The 27,469-nt window shown below is 45.2% G+C and overlaps 1 protein-coding gene across 2 annotated transcripts in view; it reads left to right on the forward strand.

Annotated features, from left to right (window-relative positions):
- Window positions 1-27,469, forward strand: part of SLC35F3 (solute carrier family 35 member F3) — a 180,132-nt gene that overhangs the window by 138,807 nt on the left and 13,856 nt on the right. The window lies entirely within an intron of this gene.

Here is a 27,469-nt window from a genome sequence, read left to right on the forward strand (position 1 = left end):
GGGAATTGTTTACTTATTTGCTTAAGGTGTTTATTTCTGAGCATTTAGAGACTGCTGCATGTTTCCTTTCTATCTTGAAGACCTTCCTCTGCTTCAGTGAAACGTTCAGACTGGGCTTCTGGAAGTCTTAAGTGGAGGATGGCATCTCCCATCTCTTTCAGCAGATGCAAATGTTAAACCCCAGGGATCTCAAGTCATCGTGAATGTCCCTTCATGACAGAGCGGTAATAGCCTTCACATAGTACATGGCTAACATGGGGCATCCTTGGATGGGATGAGCCCAGTTCTGTTTGCTACAGGAGTTCTCTGTTCCTCTATGTCATCTGGCGTTTGCCCTTGCATCTAAAAAATGCTTTGCTTTGCCAGAATACTGTGAGGTTTTTTTCCTTAATTCCTTAATTCTCTTCACTGTGTTTATTGTAGAGGCCAGCCAGGCCAACTGAAAATTGTATCCTTCTTTTTCTGCACTGAAACTACAGCTTTCTTCACTAGTCTGGCTTATGCTTTCAGCTAGAGTACATATAGATTTCCAAGTACAGAAAGATAATTCATCAGCTATGAAAAGCTCTCCCATTAGATAGCACACTAGAAAATTGCAAGAACTGCACCTCTACTTTCAGTATCTCTTAATAGTATCCAGAATAAAAATGAAGCTACATCTCTGTAATGCTGTCTGATATTTTCATCATCTAACAAATGGTGCTGTTGTTAGACCATCTCACCATGATATCCTGAACATCAGGTCATAGAAATACAGATTAATTCTGGCTGCTGGGACCTGGAGAGGGAGGTCTGTTGTCCAACCTGCTAGCACAGAGCCACATCATATCTACTTTTTTATTTTGTTAATGGTTAGTGATCTGCAGAAACTGAATGAGGCATAACTATTATTATTTAAATTTATGTATACTTTATTGCATCTTTTAATGTGCTGTCTCTAGGTATCCCCAAATTACACATACCAGAATGTGTTGGCATGAATGGTACCTGTTCTGCTGCTGTTTGCCCCTCTTTGCCAGAGCCACCTTAAATATTTGTCTGCCCTCAGCAAGAACATGTGGATTCAAACCCTGAGGATTTATTTTTTATTAACCTTGAATTTTTTTAAAAAAGGTATTAAGCCACTGTAAAGTGTTTCTGCTTAACTTACTTTTAATAATCAAACAAATTTTTCACTTCATTTCATGAAGTTCTCTATATTAAATTTGATGGGTCCAGTCAGCACTTGACCCTAGCTGGCACAGCTCCACAAAGTCCCATGACAGCATGCTGATTTTTGTCAGAGAAGGGTCTAGGTCAGTGAATATTGAAAATCCTAATTTACACTATTTAGATGTGTTTTGTTTTTCCTTTTTTCAAAGAACTCAGGCTTTGTCCAGGTGGAAGTTCATCCTACTCCCCCACATAATTTTTTTAAAAGCATCTTTTTATTCCAGAGAACTGAAGTAGAAAAACTTAACGTTGAAAAATAGTATTTCATAAAAAGATACAGTGACATACAGCCAAATGATCAGCTGCCTTCTATTTTAATGTACCTGCTGACCTTCTCTTGTTCATGAAATTTTTAGCCATTAAGGCCAACCCTCTGAAAGTCTTATAGCATTTAACAAAGAGCTCTATTGATTTCATAGTTAAACAACTGTGCCCTTCTGTAGTTCCAGGTAATTCACATAACACCATTACTTTCTGCCTTACCAAGTTCCATGTGGCTTTTTTAATAGAGTTGCACTCCTGATCATGTAGAAGGGATAACTGTAGCGGGGATATGATAAAGGTCAGCTAAATCGAGTATGGGTTGGAGAAGGTGAGGAAAGAGCTAGGTGGTATTAAACAGAATGAGTGAGGTGTTTGAAACAAGGGAGGTGGTTTCTGTCAGTGTGCAACTGAGCTGTCAGGAGGCTGAAAAACAAGAAAAGCCCAAAAGAGTGGTTAGTGCATGCTTGAGAATCAGAGATGGTGGGCCAGTTGTGGCATGTTGTGGGAGCAGATTGCACGAGCTCTGCTGAAACATAACACTCACATGAACAGTAGTTCTTGTAGCTATTCTACGAGCTAAGCTAAATCAGTAAATTCTATATGATTTCAATGGATGGTGTGCTCACTGTAGTATTGCTCATGTGTTGAGTCCTGTGGCTGGTTGCAGGTTCATAGCGTGGGATATTCCAGGACTTGGTTGGGCTCAGCAGCCATCCAAGTTATAGGGATCCAAACAAGTCCCTTGGAAGTATCTAGTGAAGATTTAATCATACCAACAGCAGTTATTTTATGTGTTAACAGATTTGTTTCTTGACAAGAATGAATGTACAAATAAAATTTACCAAACTGCTAAGATGTTTTCTTGGGATCTTTTCAAAAGTGAGCAGCAAATTGGCTTCATTTTTAGGTAAACAAGCGTCATAAAGAGGACATTCCTCTTGAAAATCACATCAGTTATATGTATAGTTAATTGTGGACCTTACTTTTGGCTGGCAAGTTGCAAAAACTTTGTTTTGTTTTAAAGGATTACAAACAAAACCAACCAAACAAAACCAGCTGGCTTCCCGGGTATGTTTGCTGCAAGAAACCAGAGACAAGTAGTTTCAAGAAACTGGAGACAAGCTTGTTTCCTCCATAGCAATTCTGCTAAAAACAAACTGTTCTCTTTGTCCGTGTGGCTTCAGACACTTTCCACTATTATGCTGCTGGTATCTGGAGTCTCATTACCCAAAAAGCCTTTGATAGCGCAGAACAGTAAATAACCACAAATTTTAGGCACATGTAGAAACATCTCATTAGGGAAATTTGAGAGAGAGATGACAAATAATGTCTTGGAATCAATCTAATGTCATGATCCGAATGTGCAATGGCAAATCATCCTTCCTCAAGTAACTCAGCTACTGAAGGCTACAGATGGGTTTGCCTTCAGCTGGAAACTTGGCGTTTGCATGCCTTTGGGCTAACAGCCATGACCACGAGGCTCCTCCGCATGAAGCGTGCTGATGGCACCTACTAGATGTTGTGCAGCTGACAGGAAAAAGATGCAATAGTTCATTAATTTTGTCATTCTGTTTAATTCAGACATTTTCAAAAGGAATAGCACTGAAAGCTTTGTAGTACTGAAGGTGCATAATAATTGCATCAAAATTGCCCATCTGCAGCTAAAGTGAGATAATTGCCTAGGCGTATTTGCGTTTGCAGAAAAGATTTTGAATAATAAATGTTTATAAAACCGTTCTGTCATCATGTTATCCAGTCCTCACCCCATGAGCCAAACTCTCAATTCATTTACACTCTTTTCAAACCAAAAATATCTCTTGTTGGCGCAGCTCTGGTGTCAGTGAAGATGAGAATCTGGACTAGTGGAAGTCACCCGAAATTGGCTCCCAGCTCCCCAGCAACGTTTATGAACAAAATTGAAAGAGTAATCAGCAAACCCTGCTGATTCCTTGCTAGTGTTATTTGCTGTATCTTTAATAATTAATTTGGAGTTTAGGGGTGCTGGTACTGATTTTCAGTGATGCTGAATGGCGCTCCTTTCTGAGGGGCAAGGCTTGTCACAGGGTTAGATCCACAAAAAGGCTGAGACACATGCGTCATCCTGCAAACAGGCATAAACATCCATGTGTAGTTTCCAGCAGACGCTTCTCCCTCCTCAGAAGCCTCTCTTCTCTCTCGGAGGTAAAGCCGGAGCAGAACCATCCTCACAAACACTTAACATGCTGAGGATATTGCGGGACTGGCAGCAGCAGGTGAGATGCAAGCCCATCTTCATCAGGTGTATCATGGCTGATCTAACTTGCACCTGTAGATAAGCTCGTTAGCACGGGCTCAGCTCACCCAAGACTTTGAACACAGTCCCTCCATGCTTGACAAAATGCAGAGAGCTGAAAAGATGTGTCCTGATTTAAGTGCGTGCTTACCTGGTCAATCACTTCTCCACAGGGACACGGTTTGTAACCGCTCCAGCGTTCTGGTGCGCTCCCTTTTTCTGGCAATTAAAGACGCAGACAGTGCTGACCAGACAAGATTTGTTGATGCAACTTGTTATCTAATGCTTCTCCGAGAATGAATTAATTGATTTTTCCATTAGACTTGATACAAATCATGCTGATGTCTCTGTCATCTTCAGTATGCCTCACTGATTCCTAATAGCTGCCTTATAGCCTTCGTAACACATCTTGTCCCTCTCCCGTGCTCTGGTGCAGTGACTACAGCTGCTTGCTCTAGCCCAGCACTACTAAATGAACAAGCATGGATGATTTACAGTGGGATGGGAAATGTTTCCAGCTAGATGACAGGATCACCTGCTTTCTGCCACTGCATGTCATTGGTCTTTCAGCATGAGCAGAGGAGCTGCTGTTCCTGCTGTGGGATCCCTTCAGCAGAAGAGCCACCTGCCTCCCCCGCAGTCGGCTCGCCCTGCAGCTCTTCAGCTCGTAAATCCTTTGTGCTGTAATGAGGTTTCAGCAGGCTGTACCTCTTGGGTAGCCCCAGCATGAGCATAGCAAAGCTGACTAGCTCTCCAGCACTGCAAAAGTAGCCAGCAACCCTAGGAGATAACTAAACTGGTGTCCCCAGCCACCTAGAATCCTACACACCTCAGAGGTGCTTTGCGCACCTGCATTGGTGATTTTATTCAGATCCCTTCACTGTGCTAACAGTGCTCTGCTGGAGGAGCAGCACTCTCACTGCTAGGGATCCAGAAGAAAGTAGAGTAGCAAAACAGGCATCATTTTTGCCGGGTTTCTGAAAAATTGTTTCACCTCAGAGGCTGAAACCACATTGCTGTTCTTGTCACTCTTCCTAGGAAACAATCTGAAAAGAAATTCAGATATGACACTAAAATTAGTAACAATATGAACTACTGTTCAGTACATTTTTCTCTCTCAAGGGCTTAAAGCTTGTTGAGTAACCTCTCTCTCGCTCAGTTTCATCACAGAGCATTAAGTTTTGAGAAAGGGATGAGCCCAACCACTCAATCTCTTTATTCTAGTTGTGTAGGTGCGGTATTGACAGAGCCAAATTTAACACAGTTTACCCAGTGCACAGTTACAGTAAAATGAGCCAGATTTTGCATTGTGTACGCTGGGGGGGGGGGGGTTGGATAGGGATATTGCAGAGCACTGTGACTCTGAATTACTCTGTTCCCGAGACTGAGTGAGGTATCAGGATATTTTGGGTAGCGTTTTTGAGGTCCTGCTGCTGGGTTCTCTACTCTTACTGAAGACTGTGGTGAAACTGTAATGACTTAGTTGGAAGGAGTGGAGAATCAGCACTGAAAGCAGCTGGAAATGTCTTCTTATGGTTGTGTACATGTGTGTGTGTGTATGTGTACATATGTATGCATGTGTGTGTATATATGCACCATTCATTGAATACACCTGCTGAGACCCTTTACCCTGCAAGAGCAAAGATATCCCGGAGGGGTAACAGGCTGGTTTACTTTTGACAGCCTTCATACAGTGTCCTGCAAGTCAAGAGCTTTCCTGTAAAATACAAACTATTGAGGAAGAAAGGAAAATGAAGCCACAGATGTTGTGCCTTCTAGCTTTAGGATAAATGTGGGGTTGTGCCATTGATTGGGGTGGAAAAATTCCCTCACGCAACGAGTATCTTTCCCTGTGGGTCTCAGTGGGAAATCACAGTCTCCAGGATGAGGCCCCAGCTTGTTTGCTGAGGGAGCTGATACCTGCCTTCTTGCAGCAGGAAGGCTGCTTGTTCTCAAGCATCTGCCTGTAAGTGCTGCCTGCTGCTGCTCTGAAAATCCCTTCCCCTTGCCCATGAACAGAGCTGGAGCCCCAAGAGGGGGGACAAGGCACCCCCAGCATTTGCCTGTCCTCAAGCCTGGTGATGCCTGCAGCACAGGATGCCCCTGTGGCTTGTCACCGGCCCACCACCACCACCCTGGGCAGACCACTGGCTCAGGGAGGCGGGGGGAGGCGCGAGGGAATGGGCTGCAGGACAAGCTCTCACCTCCGTTTACACCAATTTCCATCCCACTCATGTTCAGTATAAAATTAATGCCCTTGACAGCCCTCTTCATTCTCCATACACCTAAAAATTTTTTAAAATCCTTAGCTTTTGGTACATGTTCCTTCCTCCACAGCCATATGTAGATACTCTCCCCACTTCCAAAAGGCAAAACTCCCCCTCAGCAAGATTTTTCGACTCTTTCCTGGTCTGGAATCCCACCATGGCTGATGCCCTGTGTGAGGGATGCTGTGCTTAACCTTCCTACCTTTATTTTAAAATCCAAATTTGATCACCCAGAATTCCTTTTGAAATCAGTGCGTGGTGACAGTCCCGCCCACTGGAAAAGTCAGTGTGTTAGGTACCTGAATATAAATTTATGTTTTTAATTTGATATGATCCTCCTAGGATTTCAGTGTGAAGGTGGAGGAATCCAGTAATTCCTTGCAGCTTGCTGTCTATGGATTATCTGTCAAATTCTTTTTATATTATCTTTGTGAGAAATTTAATTAATCTCATCAAAACCAGATCATTTGTCTCTGTTGGTTTACTTTCTAGGATGATTTATGTATACATTCAGTGTGATTGTGAGCCATTTCGTAACACATGTAAACCTCAGTTTTCAAGGATTTATGGGGATGCACTAAGTTTTAATAACAGCCTCACATGAAACACAGTTACCCCATTCTGGCAGTGGGCATGAGTAAACATGGATATGGGGAGTTAGTAAAAAAAGTTTATTATTTCACAAATTATACTCCATAATTAGGAAAAACTCTTTTAAGAATGCATTGACCATGTACCCTAACTTGGTATATTCATTAATGTTGTTACACGTGTTATTGATCCTGAAGAGAAAAGGTTAAATATATTTTTCTTGAACATGCATAGCAATAAAATTCACATTAAAAAACAAAGAGCAAATATAATTAGGTATATTTTTTTTCCACTATGTATCCATGTTTTCCTGTTGGGCAGCTGACATTGTTTGCTCCCTTCTCTCATGTAGTCTTGAAGCTCTCTGCTCAGCCTCTCTCACATGCTGGGAATATTTTGGTTTATGGCTCAGCCCACCTATCAACTATTTCAGCTACTGAAATGCAGTGAGCTAATTAATGCATCCATCATCTTCCACATTCTTCAGATGCCATGAGCAATAAGGAGACTTAGCCTTAATCTTCTTCTTTGTCTTATTCTTTCTCCCAGGCTCGGCATTGGCTTAACTCAAGTCCATACACATTTTCCTTGCTGAACTGTTCATTCATGTATTTTTCTTCTCTATTTATTGACTTCTAATTCCCTTCCTCTCTTAGCATGCACGCTAGATTAAAACTCCATTATCTAAGCCTGTGTCTCCTTTGCCTAGCTCACACAGCCATGTAAGTATCATTATTGCTTAATATTTGTATGAAATTAGCAACCGGCAAATCCTGATCTGCACCAGGAGCTTGTGCTAGGTGCTTTTCCAACAGGGAAACAAATACAGTGCCTGTGCCACAGAGCCTGCAGTCAAGGTTGAGGCACGTATCTGCTAAAATATGCTATTTTTCATTTAACTGGTGATTGCTGACTTCTGCAACTGCTGCTCAGTGCCCAGTGGAGGGGGGATGTGGTCCCGCAGTACCTGCTGGGGGAGGATTGGACAGAAGGATGAGGACATCAGGGGGATGCTTTTCTCACTCTTGCATGGACCTCACCATGAACCTAAGTAACGCAGCATGTGATACAGTAGCACAACCTAGCAGATAAACAGAAAGGGAAATAATTACAAATGTCCTTACAGATGAGGATAAATTCAGGATTTTCAAAAGGCCTGATTCCTCTTCTGTCTGAGATCCACTTTCTGCCAACGTAATGCCTCAGTCTCACCCTGTTCGTGTCAGAACATAATATAAGATGTCCAGATCCTGTTAATGACAATGAAAGAGAAAGCCCTATGTGAAAAACAGGCAAATGACAAGTCTCATTGTGAAGCTTCCCCAGAAAGCTTGCAGCACTGAGCCCAGCATGGCTGGGCTGGCTTAATCAAAAGACGTTTCATAGAATCATAGAATGATTTGGGCTGGAAGGGACCTTAAAGATCATCTAGTTCCAACTAGATGACAGGCAGGGACACCTTCAACTAGACCAGGTTATCAAAGCCCCATCCAGCCTGGCCTGAACACTGCCAGGGAGGGGGCAGCCACAACTTCTCTGGGCAACCTGTTCCAGTGCCTCACCACCCTCACAATAAAGAATTTCTTCCTTATATCTAATCTAAATCTGCCCTCTTTCGGTTTAAAGTGGTTACCCCTCATCCTATCCCTACATGCCCTTGTGAAGTCCCTCTCTAGCTTTCTTGTAGTGCCCCCTCCCCCCTACTTTAGGTACTGGGAGACCATTATAAGGTCTCCCAGAGCCTTCTCTTCTCCAGGTTGAACAACCCCAACTCTCAGCCTGTCCTCACAGGGGAGGTGCTCCAGCCCCCTGGTCACTTCATGGCCTCCTCTGGACCTGCTCGAACAGGTCCATGTCCTTCTTCACTGGGGGGCCCAGAGCTGGACACAGCACTGCAGGTGGGGTCTCATGAGAGCAGAGTAGAGGGAGAGAATCCCCTCCCTCGACCTGCTGGACACAATTCTCTTGAAGCAGCCCAGGATACAGTTGGCTTTCTGGGCTGCAAACGCACATTGCTGGGTCATGTTGAGCTTCTTGTCAACCAACACCCCCAAGTCCTTCTCCTCAGTACTGCTCTCACTCCATTCTCTGCCCAGCCTGTGTTTGTGCTTGGGATTGCCCCAACCCATGTGCAGGACCTTGCACTTGGCCTTGTTGAACTTCATGAGGTTTGCACAGGCCCACCTCTCAAGCCTGTCCAGGTCCCTCTGGATGGATCCCTTTGCCCCACAGTGTCAACCGCACCACATAGCTTGGTGTTGTCAGGAAACTTGCTGAGGGTGCACTCCATCCCACTGTCTGTGTCTCCAACAAAGATGTTAAACAGCGCTGGTCCCAATACCAAGCCCTGAGGAAGGCCACTTGTCACTGGTCTCCACTTGCGGACATCGAGCCATTGACCGCAACTCTTCGAGTGTGACCATCCAGCCAATTCCTTATGCACTGAGTGGTCCATCTGTCAAATCCATGTCTCTCCAATTTAGAGACAAGGATGTCATGCAGGACAGTGTCAAATGCGTTGTACAAGTCCAGGTACATGATGTCAGTTTCTCTTCCATTATCCACCAATGCTGCAATACTGTCATAGAAGGCCACCAAATTTGTCAGGCAGTTTATGAAATCCAAGGTCAAAAGAAACCTGAGTGCCTTAGAAAGATGTAAACCTGCTTTTCCAGATAACACCAAGTTATCTGGTTAAATTAATCTATGTCTGAACTTAAACTGAGGTAAGTGCTTACAGAATATGTAGGCTGTGATACATCCCCAGCAGTAATTCTGTTAAATTTTTCAACACCCCTGCTATGCATGTGTAAGGATTCGCAGGCACACCGAAACAGGCCAACTAACTCTTCTGCTTTTAACCACTCTCAGAACAGCAGTGTGCCTCCCCCTCGCATGCTTTTTGCTATAAACCCAACCATTTTCATTTTCCAGGCAATCCATCGTATGAGACTGCAATTGCACTGACCATAACTGCAACCAAAGGGTATCCGATCCAAATTATGTAGCGCATTCTGATATTGGCCTCTGGAGCTGCAGATCTGGGAGAGGGCCAGAAAAGCCATTTTACAATTATAGTCTAAGTCATGGGCTTTATAAATCCGTTATTAAAAAAAAAAAAAAAAAAAAAAAAAAAGACAGAGCAGGCATGCCCATAAGGCAGGCATTAATCATGGATAGATAAAGTCCACTTCTCTCCTAGGTGGCAAGCTGCAAGGTTTCAGCAGGAGCTGACTCCTGCTGCAAGGACACCTTGCGCTTTTTGCCCTAACAGTGCTTTTGCCCTGCAATAGCAGGGAGCAGATTTTTCACTGCTGTGTGTGCAGCTGCTCTGGAAGCAGAGTATGATCCTGGAAGTAAGGATCACAAGGTCATTTTCCACAGCAAAGGGAGGAATAAGCATGTCACAGGAGGAGAAGGTGGAAGACAAATGAACCTGGTAATTTATATCTGCCAAATACTTGGCTCTCCTCACTGCTGCTCAACTTTCAAAAGCAGCAAGCAGGAGGGAGGCTCACTGTACAGCCCTTACCGTCTCACTCAGAAAATCACAGCCCCACACTCCCTGTAACTCCCTCTACCCATTAAATCCAGGAAGATGCCATAAACTGCAGCTGTATGTCACAGAGCTATTTCATTTTAGCCAAAAGTGAGTGCTGTAAAAATGGATGTGCTGCACGCTTCGCTGATGTAGATTAAAAGGAGCTTGATTCCTGTAGTCAAAAATAGTCAAGGAACAGAAATTACTTTTGTGACTCCAAATCAGGTTATAGTACGCGAGGGTCTTTCCTGATACTCTTACATTTTATTTTAGAAATCCTCTATCATAGAAGGATGTTAATCTGTGATACAGGCAATCGCGTGGTATCTGAGCATCTAAATGTAAGAAAACTCTTTAACAGGCTCTGTTCCAGACACTTTATTAAAGCCATTACCAGAGGCACATCAAAATGTAATAAACACAGAAGCAGATAATGGTCAAAACGTATCTAGCATGAAATGCACGATCTATTCCGATTACAGGAAATCCAGGTTAAAAGCTGTCATTTTCATTTGGCAGGTTCAAATGTCACAGTCACATTTCTGAGACAAATTCAGATACCATGTTCCTCAGTCACCTCAAGTTTACTGTCAGCAGTCAGTCACTGCCACTTAATCATCAAAGGGGTCTTCTCGCAAGTCTTCCAGGAGCTCTCGCTAGACGGTGTATCTCCACTGTAGATAATCCTGACTCTTCCTCTGTCTGCTATGCTAATTCCCAGAAGGTAGTGGTACTGTTTTCTCTCCAGAGATGTAGTCTTAGTGAATCCCAACCACCCCGTGGAGCAGCACTGTCACGGCACCCGGTATGGATGGTGCCTTGTCGCAGGAAGAAGTCCCAAATTTGGCAGACCAAGCACACAGTGCACTCCCCAGGGCTCGCAAAGTCCAAGCTGAGCTGAGCAGATGATCAGGAGCTTATCACAGTGGTTCATATCATTCTGTCAAAGACAGTAGAGCTGTACTTTGGCTGTGCACTTACACCTAAGTGGTTCAGAGTGCTTTAATTAATGAAATGGTAATTAATTCTCAGTGCTCCTGAACTGCAGGGAGCTACACTTGTCTTGCAGACTCAGTGAGGGTACATGGCTAATGCACCCAAGGTGGATGAAGTGGGAAGGCAGGAAGAGAAAGTGGCAGGTTGTCCTATGGGATGAATTTCTTCATGTGTGCCATGTCCCCTGTGCCTCCGCTGCTGGCAGCTGCCACAGACAAGACAGGGCTTGGCTGGACCCAGGCTGGTAATTCCTGTGTGGTCCAGGTCCATCCCTTCATAGGCACCTTTGAGTGAATGCCTCACTGACACAGACCGGGCTTAAGCTTTATTATTATTTCAATAATTTTAATGCTGAAAACATGAGTACGGCATTTGGACCAGCAGATGGGTTTTCTGGTTCATTAACTCAGGAGTTCAGCTTCTTGTACCAAAAAGTTCCTGTGTTATTACTGTTGCAGATAAGGGCTCCTTCTGGTTTCCAGTCTTTCACAAAACAAATCAGACCCTTCAGCAATGACTGGTTGAAATCCCAATTTGTGGATTCACAGCCAAGATCAGGATGGTGCATTAGATGATAGCGAGGCACCAGCTTGCTCCTCATCGGGGCAGTTTTCAAAGTGCTTCTCTGAAGAGAACTGTTTTCTTTGCACTGAGGATCTCACAAAACAGAGCCAAAAGAAGCCATTTAGTAGGCAATAAAAATATAAAAGAACAAGTACATAAAAAATGTCACTAGGAAGGAGAGCAGCGTGTGCTGTAACAGCCTAATCCAAACCACACTGACATTCCCCCCACACATGCATGGTAATGACAAGACCCTCCTGCTTTGTTTTTTCCTACTTCTGTGGCACCAGACTCTGGCCAGAGATTTTTGATGCTTCACCATCTCTTATCGTGTAAGAGTGAAATATTTCATATAAATAGTTTCAACATTTTTAAAAGGCACAGATCTGCACTCTGAAGCACAGTATCTGTGGATGGCTTGTTTCAAAGCAAATGTCTTCCTGGCCTCTGAAGATCAGCTACATATCCCATCCAAACACATAAACAAAAATGTCTAGTGTCCCGTTCAGATGGGTGCTCACAGCTTCCAGCAATTTTTAGTCGCAATCACCATTTTGCTCCACCATCTCAAGTCTGGTTTTTAAATTTGGTGAATCTGAAACCTCCTTAAGTTCTACTTCCTTCTAACTCCTATTCCTTACCACTGCTCTCGTTTCTGATCTCTCCAGGGACTTCAAATAGATCTCATTTTCTTATAACCTCTAAGCAGTGTAATCACCTCAGTGCCATAATCTCTTTGTTTACTTGTAGAATGAATCAAATGCTATCAGATCTCTTTCTCCCCTTATATTTCTTCTCTGTTCTTTTTAATATCACGCTTGTTTTACTTCATTCTGAATGAAACAATCGAGGGCTAATAACCTCATTAGGTACTTATGTTCTTATTTTGTCTCTAATGAGGATATTGGCTGAAAAGTCCAGAATAATACATTGACAGCAGCTGGAAGAAAAGTCAACACTAAATGTGGCTGCTGTAATAGCCAACAGTGGGGACACAAGGGTGACACATGTATGTGCCACTCCACACTTTCAGTAGAAATCACAGGGGTAAATAAAGCTATGCTATTCTGGAGTTCAGATGAGCATAAGACTTAATAGACTTGGCAGCTGACACCTGCTTTAAAGACCTGATTTGTCCAGTACAACAATATGCATAACAGGGTCACCGTGGCTCTTTGGGGTATTTTTTCACTATTTCTCTTGCTTCTGGACCCCAAGGTCATATCAGCATCAGCAGGCAAGGCTCTGCTGGAGTTTGTCATTCCTGCCACAGCTGCGGAGCATCTGTATCTGTTGCTGTCTAAGGGACTGCTTTGTAGCTCTCCTCTGTCAGTGGCCACATCCTAGAGAAGATGCATATGAACATGTGGCTGCTAATGGCATATCTCTGGAGACACCTTTTTACACCCTGTGCATACCCAGCCCCTAGGCAGCCCTTTCTCCCATGCAGATGACACGGCTCTCAAGGAGAGAATGGGCTGTAGATCCTTTGGAAATGGAGGCTACTGGCATCAGCAGGAGGAGGGGCAAGGGTTACTGCCTTCCAGAATTTTGAAACATCAAGGGCTTTCAACCAGGAGTCTGGGAAGTTGCAAGGAGTTGATGGAAGGAGATAGAAATTTTCTGAGCTGCAAGAGACAAAGCATGTCCCTGGAGTTGCTCTGTGATAATTCAGATTCCTCTCTGGAGGAAGGACCCATCATGAAACATAAGTAGTCCTCCTCTCTTCTTTGGAGGGTGTAAAGGAGGACAGCCTGCAGAATGATGGAGGATGAAACAGATTCAGCTTCTGAACCATATCCGTAGGCATAAAAAGAGCTCCAAAGAACAACTACAAGGATGTAGACCCCTCACAGTGCAAGAAGACTGAAAAGACAAATGTGACTTGCATCCATCCTCTGGACCTGTCTCTGTGCTCAGAAAGAAAATTAAATTGATGCTCTGTACTCTTATGTCTTGAGCAGAGTCTTCAGAGAAAGTTTTTACATAGAATCACTTTTACATAGAATCCTTATGTAATACTGCCTGTAATTTTACAGACTCCTTTGTAACTCTGAAAAGGAGGAGAAAATTCCTTAGAGACAAGGCTCCTGAACTGGCATGTGCGTGATCTCTCTAGCAGAATCAAGTTTATGGTTTATTTTAATATTCCCTCCTGTGTGTCTTATTTATGAAGATAACTACCAACTATATTGTAAGGCTATAGAGGGAAAACTCCTCGACCTCAAGACATACTTCTTCCTTGGCTATGAAGCTTGGGTCAGCATTGCCTTTTATGCAGTCACATTGAAGAGTTGTTAAGGGATAATATAAAGGGTCATTAATAGACTTTCTTTTTCCAGGAGGGATTTTGAAATTTTAAAAGAAGTTCCAACTGGATGAAAGGCAATATCCAAGAGTATCCACAGATGGGAAATGAAAATGAAACTGAAATCACCTTTCAAATACAATACATTCTTGCCTATTCTTTTTTAATATTATGTGCTGATTTTGATCATCACTTCCATTATTTTCCACTATAGATTTACTTAATATTAATTTTGCATTGAAAAGGCAGATTTCACTTAAAATGTTCAAATAGAACCATTTAAAACCTCTTTCAGTACTTTTTGTAAGGTTTTTTAACCTGTATCCTTCTTCAGAAGCTTCTGTTTCAGTGAATGATCATTTTGTTTCACTGAAAACTGAATGAAAATAAAAATTTGCAACTTTTCAACCAACATTTGTAGAAATGTCCTCAAAGATCCAAACCACATGAGTTCCCAAAGCTCTTCACTGGAGCTATATCTACCTACCTAACTCTTCACAAGCACAGTCTCTTGGAGTTTCAGCTGCTGTGGCTCTATTTCTGTGCTATCCAATCCTTCTTTAAAAACACAGTGGGTGTCACTATTTTTTATTTTGCCTGTTTACTGTTCAAACAAGAAAGTGCTTATATGGGCGACCAAAAATTACATATTTCTCTTTGACAACAGGCAATTGATTTCTAAGCCATTCTCTGTTATTGTATGCCACTTGAGAGACCTAAATGTTCCAGTAACACAGAGAGAAAGCATTCATGTTACATTTCACTCTATTTTTACCATTTATACTAAGGTCTTGCACAAAATTAATGCAGCCAGCAACAGCAACGTATCATAGAACATGTTTTCTGAAGGACTAGCCTGTTGGGAGAAAGGTCATAACAAGTAAAGCTGTTTGGAAATATGAATCTCAGAAGTGCTGTACATCATATTTTATAACACCACCCTTTTGGCACCAAACTCATCAGCTGTACTCCTCCACTTCATGTGACGTAAGACTGCCCAGTTTCTCAATCTCTTACAGGCTGCTTTTTCAAAGATCACTATGTTCTGAAGGGTGCTGTGTAGATCAGGCTCTGGGATGAGGGTAGATTCCATCACAGTGTCTTGACATCTCCTCACTCCACTTCCATGGGTTATTGAGGACTTGCTCCCCTACCTGCTGCACTGCTGTGTGTGGGATTGGGATGACACTGCTGAACAACAGGGAGTTAAGGGAGTATGGCACAGAGAGTGCTCTGGTTTTGTGTTAAATGGACATCAGCAGTGCAACTGAAAAGGCAAACAAACTTCAGACAGAAAAGAGTCACCTGTTCTTGATAAAAGGTACTCTAAAAATGACCACAAATACAAGTATTTAGAAAAGTTTATTTCCTTTCTATATCCTGGTTTACTTAATGCATCTAGGGGCAATTTGTGCGTTGTAAATGTCGGCTTCTCTGTTAGGTCAGCAAGCTCTCTGCTTTCTCTTTTGTATAACTTTCTTTCTTTTCACTGACCAGCTGCCACGTTGATGGTGTCTCTTGGTATCTCCTGACTCATGTGACTTCCTGTTCCCAGCTGTCCCAGTTCCCTGTCATGCTGCCGAGAAATTAGTACTTAGGCTATGAAGTTGATTTATTTCCCTCATTTTCTGTATTACAGCATGATGCTGCTATGGAGTGAGGATTTACAGAGCCAATAGTTTATGCCCATGGCCTAAGCATTACCAGTGAGAAGGGCTGTGAGCTGGCAGGGCTATGCCCAGTTGGAACTGTATCTCCATGCAGAGTCTTTCTGACAATCCACAAGCATAGGAGTCCAGAGTAAATGTGCGTGTGAGTGTATGTATACTAGATACATGTCCCAACCTACATATATATGTGTTTCAGTAATAGCTATCTCAAGGTGTTTGTATAGCCAGTGTTATTGCTGAGACATTTCTGTTCTCCTCAATTGCCTCGTCTTGTTTCTTCCCTCTCCCAAGACACAACAGCACTGTTCCCCTTCCTGTCAGCACTGTGCTTCTAAATCAGCAGAGCCAAACCCCAACATTTCCCGAAGCCAAGACAGAAGCTATTAGAAAAGCATTTTACTCTTGCATGGTTTTTTTGTCTGCCTATACCATCCACAAAAATCCGATTCACAGGAGGCCAGCTGGCCATCTTCTCCTAAAAGTTTCATTTTTGACTATTCCAAAAAGTAGGAAGTGGTTCAGGTCACAGCTGAAGAGCACAAGCCAGATATAAATCACATCAGGCCATGCTTAAGATATCCACAAATGATAGCTGTACAGTTTCAGACTCTGCAGGCCTTTCACACCCAGAACATCCACTGACGTCAATGGAAATTTTGAAAGATGACGAAGAGCAGTGACGATGTTCACTCCGGCTGTGAAAGCCTTGAGAGCCTAATGTTTAGGTTTTCTCTGCCTTAGTTTGTATATGCTGTCCCTCACCACACGCTGAATGCCGCACTAATGCTTGCCTGCGTGTACCTCAACACAGACCTGAGAAATAACAGCGAGCCTGTGCCCTCACACCCCGCTGCCGAGCCGAGGGGGGACTGGCTGTGACTCGGCCATGCTCACACAGGGAGTTTGTGATAGAGCATACCCATGGACCTCAAATTCAGCCTCCCAGTGCCCTTTCCAGCACTTTCCCTGGGAGACTTTCTATCTTTTCAGTAAATGAAGTGTAACATCACTTGAGATGCCTCTCCAGACTGCTGGGACATGCAGGAAATTGCCTAGTCCACTTAGGTAACATTAAAAACAATGTGGGGTTGGGATTTTTTTCCCCAAATATTTCGATTAACTCACATTTTGAAGGCCAACATTAGCAAACACATTCATGTGAAGTCTGGGCCATGCAAGACACAAGTGAGGTGTGACTTCGGTGCCAGTGTATCCCGTGGGCCGCCCCGGATGCAGGCCCTGCTCCCCCGCACAGCACTCTGCCTTGCTGGCTGAGGAAAAGGGCCCTGAAGCAGCTCCTCTGACAGCTTGGGGTGCCCTTCCCAAAAGCTGGGGTGCAGCCCCAGGTGGGGAGGCTGGAGCGGTACTGTCCCCGGCCCAGAGTGGGGCTGCACTGTGCACCCAGAGGAAAGCTGAGCCCACGGAGGTGACAGGCTTTCCCTGCAGGCCAGCAGTGCCAGAGCTGAGCCCTGCAAGGTTTTTTAATTTTATCTGTACATGATAAAAGTGAGGAGGAAGAGTCCCGGGGGGGAGCAGTCCCTCTGGAAACCAGTGTCCCCAGGCCACTTCTACCTGACTGGTGCATCAGGAGGTCCTCAGGAAGATGTGACTTCATTAACACTCGGTTGCTCCGAGCAGTCGGTGCCCTGTTTTTGAAGATGGCAGTCATTAGGCGCATAGTATAAGCAGGAACGGTCCTGCCGGGGTCAGGCTTTAAGGGCACCTGCTCACCAGGCTGTCTGCTGAGCTGAAAACTCTTGCAAGCAGCAGGAACACCCAAGCTGTGTCAACGTGCTCCCTGAATCAGGCCTTCCCTGTCCTCATCACTCCTTGATGAACCAAGGAGGAGGAAGAGGTGATGCAGTGCAGTCTTTAACCAGCAATGGTGATCTTCAGAATTGATGCCAGCCACAGTCACCACACTAATTAGATTTAAAGAATCAATGTTATATTTGCTTTGGGCAGAAAGGCAGTTTTAAGGGCAAAGTTACAGAGCCCTGTTAGGAATTCCCTGCTTCCATTGTTGGGCTTTTTTGAATTATTGAGTAAACACTGTCTGGCAACTTGCTGCTGCTCATTTTGCCGGTTTGCTCCATAACTCTGTAAGGATCGTCATTAGCTTCAACACAGCTCACTAACTGCTCTTCCCACTCTGCTTTGGCCTGCCTGCACATGGCTTGACATGGCTCTGTCAGAGCCAACAGTCCTTTCTCTTTCCTCCATTTGGGCATGACATCAGGTCCCAATGTGACATAACCTCCCTCCCTCACACCCCCCACCCCCCATGCAGATGGGCCAGATCCCTCATGCTAGTCCTCCAGCCCAGCCCCAAACTCTCAGGAACCATCCCTCTGCCGTGGAGATGTCAGAAATCCCCAGGCCCCTGTGAAGCTTTCATTCCCCTTGCTGCCCCTTCCAGCTTCAGCCATTGCTGCTGTGGAGAGGAAATGTCCAGTCTGAGAACCTTCTGGCCACTGGTCTCGTGGCCTCTGACTAAGATTTAAGGCCGATCCTGCATGCTACACCAGACTAAGGGTTGCATCTCCTCATGGGCTCAGTAACCAGCTGCTCCATTAAGCAATCTTTGATAGTGACTAAAAAGCTCATCTTTTTGTCCAAGTGTGATGTCTGCCTGGTCTGTGGGTGTTTGGAGCTTGCATATAGCAACAGTATTGCATTTTATTTGTATAATACTGATTATCTAGAAGAGTAAAAAGCAATTTAGGCTCTGGGTGCCCCTAGGGTGTAAAGGCAGAAAATGTTGGATAATGCACCATGTGATAACTTCAGCTGTTTGATCACTGAGTGCATGTTGTCACATTAAAAGCTGCTTATTGCCCGCAATACTTGCTGCAAAATGGCATGTTCTCTCTGGCTTGATAGAAGAACTGCAGATGCCAGCCTGCCCTGTGCAGCAAGCTGAAGAGGAACTTTGGAGGGACCATCTGGTCACTGTGATAACACACCCCAGAGTGAGCTCAGCTCACTCTGGTGCTTGTGGATAGTTGTGGCTCTGTGGGAAATCTGTTGCAATGTCTGCTCACACTGCTACAGCTGGTGCTCTTTCTCTAAAGTATCAGCAGTGCAGTGGCGCTGCTCGACTTTACCTACTCCTCATGTCCCATCAGAGGTGGCTTGTGGTCCTGCTCCCACAACCTAGATGCAAAATTCTGCAGTATGTTCAGGTGCAAAAATTAAATTAAATATTCATCCTATGCAGCCTTTGCTGCAGTCATGTGCGTAAAAGCTGTAGAGTGTATCCTAGGCTCATCACTGGACATGGATGGAGGCAAACAGAACAGTTTTAGTGCCCCAGACACAGCAAACTGGGATGGAGAACCATCCCACCCAGGAAGCTGCAGACTTTTCCCTGTGCTTCTGAAGCCCAAGACTCCCAGCCTGATGTTTTGTTAAGGCAGTTTACAGTATGTGAATCTTCCCTGTGGTTTGGTCTTGTTCTTTTAAACTTTTTTTTTTTTTTTTTTAATGTTAGTTTAAACAGTCTCTCATTAAGGTTTCTGAGTGGTGCTAAGACTTGTCTTGGAAATGTGTATTCAGGTGGTTTGTAAGATTTGTATTATTTGCTTCTTTTGGAGCCATTCTGGTGTATTATGTAAATCCATAGCTGAGCATTTCCTGGGACCATTTATTGTGCAAATGCCTAGTTTGGCACGTGTACAGTGCTGAGCAAAACCAATTGCTTCTGTCTCTTTAGTTCAGAGAAGAAAAATCAGCCTGGAGATTTTTTATTTCATTTAAGAGAAGACAATTTTCTCATTTTATTGCCTATCAGAATGCATTTTATGCAAATGAGCTGGAAGCTCCTAGAATAGATGAAAGGCACGTCGAAGGACAGCACAGGAGGGGGGATCCCCTCTGGGGCACGCCAGGGAGGGCTGAGATCCTTACTGTGGTGGCTGTGGATGGATGTGCTTGGCATGGACCTTGGCTCATTGCTGGGCTGGGAGCAGCATGCCAGCATGGCACAGCACAGCACGGTCCGTGAGTGACCTGCTGTTTGAATTTCCTGCCACGTAAGATTTGTAGACATGATCTCAAATTGACCTGACCCTGAAGACAGGAGCAATTAATTAAAGAAACTTTTCCCTGTGAAATCAACAGCAAAAATGATGGTTTTATGACAGGCTGTGCTTGCTATCTTGTCCTTTCTAAAGACAGGGTGCTCCAAGCCTGAGATTTTCTGACAGTAGCCAAGCATTTCTTCAGCTCTTCTCAGGCACAGATCTGGTAAAGGAAAAATGCCTGATCGTGATGATTCACTCACTAAACAGCTTAATGGTGCACCATCACCAGCCATTACTGTGGTCAGTATTAGTTAAACAGCCACTTCAAACATGCCAGGCTTTTTCTAGGAAAAAAAAGGGACACCCCTTGCCTCCAAGTCCAAAAACCAGTGCTGTCACCGGGGCTGATGTTACCTGCCAGGCTGCAGGGCTGCATTCTCCCATTAGGCAGGGTATAAGGAGAGAACAAAGGGCCAGGCTCTGCAATTCTAGTTCAGTCCCCAGCACAGACAGACCAGACTGGATAAGTACAGGGCCTGTCTGAGGAGCGACGCAGCTGCTCGCCTGGCCCTGTCCTCTGGCTAATGGCCATGGGCTGTGGTGTGCCTCAGCAGGCAGTGCAGGCAGTGGGATAGGCAAGGGGCACTGGCACGCCCAGGACAGGTCTTGGACTGGTGGAAGCCGAGGAGGAGCTTGTGCCCTCCCAGCACTGGGAAGCAGCTTTCCTGAGCTGTTCTGGGTACACGGGAGGAAAGCTGGAGGCAGGGGTATACAGGTTTTGTTGTAGGAGCCTGAGACCAGTGGGGCAATAAAAGCTATGGCAGGATCCTGGGTACCTCTCTGCAAAGTGCTGAGGCTAGCGGATTTATTCACAGCATTTTATGATCTGGGACACGCCACAGGAGCCTCCGTGCAACTGTTCTGCTGGCATGTGAACCTGCAGTGACTCAGGAAAAAAGGCACTTGGGGGCTGTCTTGATAAGTAACAGGATTTGACTATAAAATAAATATGCAGGAAAAGCAAATCCTCAGGTCTCTGAAGGTACAGCTTACAGGCAGCCTTAATCCTGCCTCTGCACCCAGGGACTTCACCTCTTTGTGCCCTAGCTTGCACATCTGTAAAATGGGTTTTATGAGCTCACCCTTCACTTGCACTGCTTTGAAATCTGTCCACCTGAGAGGCTGATTTTGTCATGACTGTCCTTCAGGTCAGCACTGACTCGAGGGTGAGGGAAGTGGAGCTGGAGGCATAATCCTATTTTCTGGGAAACACATCATGTATGTTCCTGGAGATAATTTTTGAGGAATATTTTGGCTCAACTTGTGTCTTTTACCTGTACAGCAGTCTTTTACCTACATCCACTTGTGAGCGTAATGCATGAGGGATGCTGTGGCCCTAACAGGGTGAATTATGAAAAAATGTCCTAGGATATTTTTTTTCACTGGGAGAAATTAAACTTGGTTTTACTTTCCTTAAAAGCCAGGGCATCTTGTCTGTCTTCTTTGCTTTTGCTTACTGTAACTGCCTTGCAATTCCCTCCAGAAGGCATGGCATGACATTTTAGTCCATGTCTCTTCTTCCGTACCTTGAACGGAAAATGTATGACTGTTAACAGTGGATCTGCAGATTATTTATCCAGGCCTTAGCGGTGCGGGGATTAGCTAAACACGTTTTGCCTGCCAATCTCTAATCAAGAGGCCAGATTCACTGGCACAGTGGCGGCTTGCTGTGCTCCAGGGAGGCAATGCTCATTCTGCTGAAAATCAGGAGCAATTTAGCCAAATTCAATTTGCAGGTACAGACGTTGCAAGGTCTAAGTAAGAAGCACAGTCTACAAAAAAAAATATCACCTGCTTTGGAGGAGAAGGCTTCAGTATGAACACTGAGGCAATGAGAAAATTGTAACAAAAGTTAACAGTCTGGAAAGGAGAAATAACTGACTTGTGCAAAGTATTCCCTTAGGGTGTGTATTTCTCCCAGATATTTTCTACTTTGCTGCATCTTTCTCAAAGATGTTATGGCAGCTCAATGGCTTATTATCCTTTCTGGCATAGGTTTGTTCTGCAGTGAGTCAAGAGACCAAACCCCCAGCCCAGGGGAACACAGTGTGTGTTTTTTGTGGTTCTTGTCTACCTTTCCACTCCATAGGTGGGATATTTTTGCAAAATGGGGGGAAAAAGCATTCCTTCTAGTCTTGGCAGAACTTTATAAATTCATTTGCATGAGGTTCAAAGCAGTGGAGAAACATCCTGACTACCTAGCAATAGTTAAAGACAAAACAGGCAGTGGAAGGTGAATAGTGTTAAACATATAATTGTGAGCTCAGTGGGGAAAAAATGGAGCTTTACTGTCATATTTCATTTGCAAGTTTTATTTGACTGCAACACCTGCTTTCAATGTGATTAACTCTTACTTAACATGCAATTTTGGTACTGACGACTTCTGATTTACTTCACTGGGGATGCTCGGTTCCAGTGACAGAGGTATTTTGCTAGTATTGTGCTGTAGACATGTCTAATGGGGCAGAGCAGATTTGCCATTTGCCTGGTTAATGAAGATACACACTAAAAAGATTATGAAGAAAAACAAGAACTAGTATGTGAAAGATGTGAAGAACCAGCAAACAATATAGAGTAAAAAATACAAACAGTAAGATCTCTATGCCTTAGGCTTTTCTGTAGTATCTTTCATCCCAGCACAGTTCCTGTAGTGCCATAGCAGCTACGTGTTGTTCCCAAGTGACATTACACATTTCCATCAGGCCAGATTGTCAGGGCACCCTGTGACAAGTGGCAGGGGACCAGAATCCCCATTTGGGAGAGGAGCGCTGGTATGTGCAGCCTGGCTGGTGCCGGTCAGGACTTGCTAAACCCTGCTTGGGGGCTGTTACTGAGGGGAACTTGTGACATAGCGGCAGCAAAGTGGGTTGTGTCGTGCCATGTGGTGCTCACTGCTTTACTTTATACCTACAGGCAGGTTTCCGTCTGTCCCCATGGCTGTCTTGCATGCAGAGAATGCCCTGAAAGCCAGGCAGCTGCTTCTGCTCCCAGCTGGGCTTCATAGGCTTTATGCCAACCATCCCGGTTGGCATCCTGAGCAAGTGGGGAGCAACCAGGTCAAATGTGTCCTCCTCTTTCTCACCTGCACCCTCCCGTTACCCTGACACACAGCAGAGATGCCTGCTGCAGCAGCCCCCTCAGCAACACCCCACAGTGAGCACATCCACTGTGTAACATCTCTCTGGAAACACTTCCCAACGGCCACATGAAACCAGGCTGCAGTTCTCTCAGTTTGCATGTATCCTCCCAGCAGTGTAATCCTGCCTTTTATTTCAGTCATGAGCCTTCAGCTTGTCTGTGAACATGGATATGACACTTCTGAGTGGGAGCAAGCTTTTCTTTATTGCTGCTGCAGCGATTAATCCAGTACATTTCCCTTCCTTTGACATTCCCATTCCAATCTTACACAGGCCTTTGCTGTTGCCTTGGCTAATGCCTTGCATTTATTTTTTAAACCAACTGCTGTGATTACAATGGAGCTCTAGCTCATGAGGGCAAAATCAAGGAAAATAATGCAGGAAGCTAGTTTATCTCAAAAATACAGCATTACATCCTGCAACACCAAAGCTCCTTGCCAGCAGTTGTAGGAATTTACTCCTTGCATGGAGGATTACACAGAGGTTGAGGAGAAATCATCTCAGCAGGGTGGCTCTGCAGGATGTCTGCAGGGCGGCTTCCCTGCCCAGGAGGAGCCGTGCCCAGTGTGGCCAAGGGATGCACAGGGCCAGGGCATGCCTGAGCTTTGCACCAGCATTTCCCCATGGCCTCTCTGTTGTCCACACCCGAAGTCCCACAGCTCAGTGTGCAAAGCAGGGTGAGCCCAGCAAACAAAATCGTATCAGCAAGAGAGCAGCAAGGCAGAATTTGAGCTGAGGTGGTAGGTGAGACTGGCAGGCATAGGATTTCTGGTAATGTGGGCTGCAGGTTTGGTCACTCTTTGATGAGTGATTTCTCCTTCTAGATGTGTGCCAGAGGTGCCTGTGTCTGTGCTCCTCACCTGGGGTTCCCTTTTAGAGCTGAAGGAGAGGAACAGAAGTAGCATTTCCCTGGGCTCAGTGCCTCCTGAGTTGGGAAGCAAAGGCAGCTCAGGAACATGCATCTCCCGTGACTCTGAAAGAGCCTGGGTTCCTGGCTCAAACATCAGAAGTTGCTTGTACATATCTTAAGGTCAGTGGGCAGAAGCTCCCCACTACCACTCTGTGTCCCTGGGACTCAGAGCCACACGCACGCACATTCATCTCACAGGGCACTACCAGAGCATCTTCAGGGCCTCCTCCAGCTGGATGTCTTGAAGGTACGTTATAAATATACACTCTATAAGTAAGTAAGGTTGCTTGTTATTAACTGCCATTATTTAAGATAGGCCAGGGACTCTCTCTTTTGCAGGTGTATGGCCCAGAAGGTCTTTGAAAGCTGCCCACTGAGTCTGAGGTATGAGGGGCAACAGCACATACTTTGTGTGAGCTGAGAGTGGGAGCCTACAGTGACGGACAGCCTGGTTGTGTGTGCACACTGTGACAGCCCCACTCGGCTCTGCTTGCTGGAAAACTCACTCTGGGGGCAAGTGCCAGGAGCAGAGGGGAAGGGAGCACCTGTTTACAGGATCCTTGTTTGCTTTCTTTGCAAAGCACACCTCGGGCACCTCTGCCCATGTTAGCGAACAGCAGGGATTTAGCCCCAGAGATGAACCCAACAAAGAGAAGAGTCTGCAGCTTCCAGGCATTTGGTAACCCTCCCTCTTCACCTCAGATGAGCTAGAGCTAGCTGTGCAGCAGGACCAGCTCACCAAAGCCTAAATAAACTGAAGTAGAATTTGTATTTTATCTTGGAAATGAGGCAGCTTGACAACTGGCCCCAGCAGACAGAGCTGGAGGGGGCTGGTGGTCTCCCTGCAGAGAGATGTGCTTCCCCAGCAGCTCTTCCACTGCCACTGCATACTTGTCCTGGGAGGAGGTACCCAGTGCCACCTCACCACTGACCCAGAGTCAGCCAGCTTGCTCTGGTGTGAGCAGAGGACTCCCTCTGTGTCCTGCCATGGGCAGGTAGATCTGCAAGAGGCTGTCTTGTAAAACATCAAGAAATCAACCCCAGGTCCCACTCTGTCCTGTGGCTTTGGGAGACTTGGGGTCAGACCTCACATGAGAGTCCACAGTGCTGAGTTGGGCTTCAAAGGGCCCTGAATGCTTTTCAGACTGCCCTCTGGGTAGGGTGTTTTTTGTCTTTCTTAAAAAGTAACATATTTTTTTTAGCAGATATTGTTAAAATATTCATAGACAGGCTCTTCTGGCACAACCAGGCATGCCTGAAGCACCACAGGACACAAGCTCAGTTTTTGCCAAAGAGTATCCATAAAACATCAGGATACTCGTTGGGTACAAGGTATCCTTGTGGGCAAAACTGAAATTACTGGACAGCAGGAGAAACTGTGTCCAAAATGTTCTGTCAGAATATTTAAAGTTGAAGGTTGTTTTTTCTGGAGTGATTTCATCCCCCAACTGTTTTGGGATTACAGTGTAAATTATATCACAGTCCTGTCTTGCTTCCCATAACTATTTATCAACCGTTACTGATAAATCTCTTCATCAAATGCTTCCTTGAATGGCTTCACAAGCTGCTTTGTGGCACCAAGGAAAAATCAGTTTCCCCGACAAGCAGTAGGAAACCTGGGGACACAATTAATTGTGTGGGGGTTATTGTACAGTATATAGTCATCCTGGCACACAAAAACATACCACATTTCCCCTAATGCTCCTCAGGCTTCGCTGAAGATGCCATGTCCAAGAAAGCCATCTAACGCATCTGCTACCTCCACAAAGAGCCCACGGTTCAGCAGTGCACCCGTTTTGGACAATGGCGCTTGCTGTGCACATGGGTGCAGAGCTGGTAGCACCCTCCACAGCCCCAGCTGTCCTCAGGGAGAAGCTCCCTTACAACCCCTTGCTGGACGGAGGAACCTCTGCCATAAGGAGATCTCCTTTGGAAGCTGGAGCCAGCCTACAAGAAGCAATTCAGACTTGGTGAAACCAGCCAAAACAGCTAAAAGGAAGCTTTATTGTATAGGCCAGTGAGAGGAGACTCCCAAAAGGGGAAATGCAGCTCAGGGTCCTGATCTGTGCCAGGGTGAGGCTGTCCTTCAAGGCATCACCGCACTACACTGGGTGCTTCAGATATGGGGGTGAGTGTCAGGTTGTGCTACTGTATGGATCCAGTGGTAGCTGCTAAACAAGAATCAGGCCCACAGTACAGTAAAATCATGTGTTTCTACTGTATATGAAAGAGTGGTACCCAATTCTATATGTGGGGAACAGATTTTTGACAGGAGGAACTTTCTTTTTCCCAGAATGAATCCAAATATAAATTCCATTTTAGTCCTTTGACTACAGCCTTCCTGTCCCTCTCATACTAATCTTACTTAACATCATTTAATTTAAACTGTTCCTGCATTTTTTTGTCTTCGGAGCATTAGACTGCCTGCCTGTGACACCCTGGGAGTCAAACCCTCCCTGGTGTCTTGAGAAGCAGGTTTAGGCCTCTAGTGAAGTTCAGGACTGGGTTTTACCAATGTCTCTCTGCATCCCCGTGCACTGCCTGCAACCCCTGTGGCAAGTGGCTGAACGAGACAGTGCTTCACAGGGCTAAAAACCAGATTTGAATAGGGTATAGTGTTTGGGGAAGGGGAGAGGGGATCCAGGCCACATGCTGAGCACAAGCAGCTTCTGTCAGTGCTGTGTGCATCCCCAAACAGCTCTGCATGGTGCTGGCAGGTGGGAAGTCAGGCTGCAGTTTGTGGTGCAGAAGGGTAGCTCTTTTACTGATAGAGAGATGCAGTTAAGAGGTTCAGCCAGGAATAGGCTGCTGCCAGCAGGTAATTTTGTACAAGTCAAGGGACACTGATGTGCTGGCTGTAACACTGAGTGACATAATTCAGAACCAACAGTTCAGATGAAAGTGTCCGTGTACATCAGCCAAAGACCAGGGTCATCGCATCCAGAGATGGGCCAAGTTCTGCACAAGAGATGGGCAAGTTCTGTGCAGCCATAACGCTGTATGAGAGACTGGCAGGCAACAAAATGCAGCAAACACAAAATATGTATTTTCTCCATCCTGCAGCCTTGTACCTGCTGCCACAGAGGGGGTATAGACAACCATAGAGCTAGTGATGCGGGAAATCTGAAGAGGCTCAGAGCATGGATTGGTTTCTTTAGGTAATCGCCTGAGACATCCCCATCTTCTGAGAAAGTGAATCAAAATCACACTTCCACCAGACTCCAAATTATGAGCCTTACATACTGAGTCTCAGGAAACAAACAGATTGAAATTCAAGGCAGCAGTGAAAACCTATTGGGCATTGATTGTCAGTGAAAAATTTAATTTTGTGCAAATTTTGTCAAAGCACCTCGTTGTAGTACTTTAGGGCCTCAGGGGTTTTGCAGGTTTGAAAGCAAGGAAAGCCAGTACAGGCCATGGCACCACTGTTGACTGTCCTCAAGTGCCACTGTGCCATGCACCGGTTTATGTCCTCGCCCCAGTGGGAGCAGGCAGCTGCCAGCTGCCTCCTCCTGCCCCTGCTGCTGTCAGGGCTTTGAGCCAGGTCCCATGGCTGCAGCAGGAGTGGGGAGCAAGGGGCTTTCCTGCCAGCCCTGTCCCCTCAGCATCCCCACAGAGGTGAAAGGAGGAGGATGACCCCACACTGTTTCAG

This window comes from Athene noctua, chromosome 1 (assembly GCF_965140245.1).
Source record: "Athene noctua chromosome 1, bAthNoc1.hap1.1, whole genome shotgun sequence".
In the NCBI taxonomy this organism is placed as follows: Eukaryota; Metazoa; Chordata; class Aves; order Strigiformes; family Strigidae; genus Athene; species Athene noctua.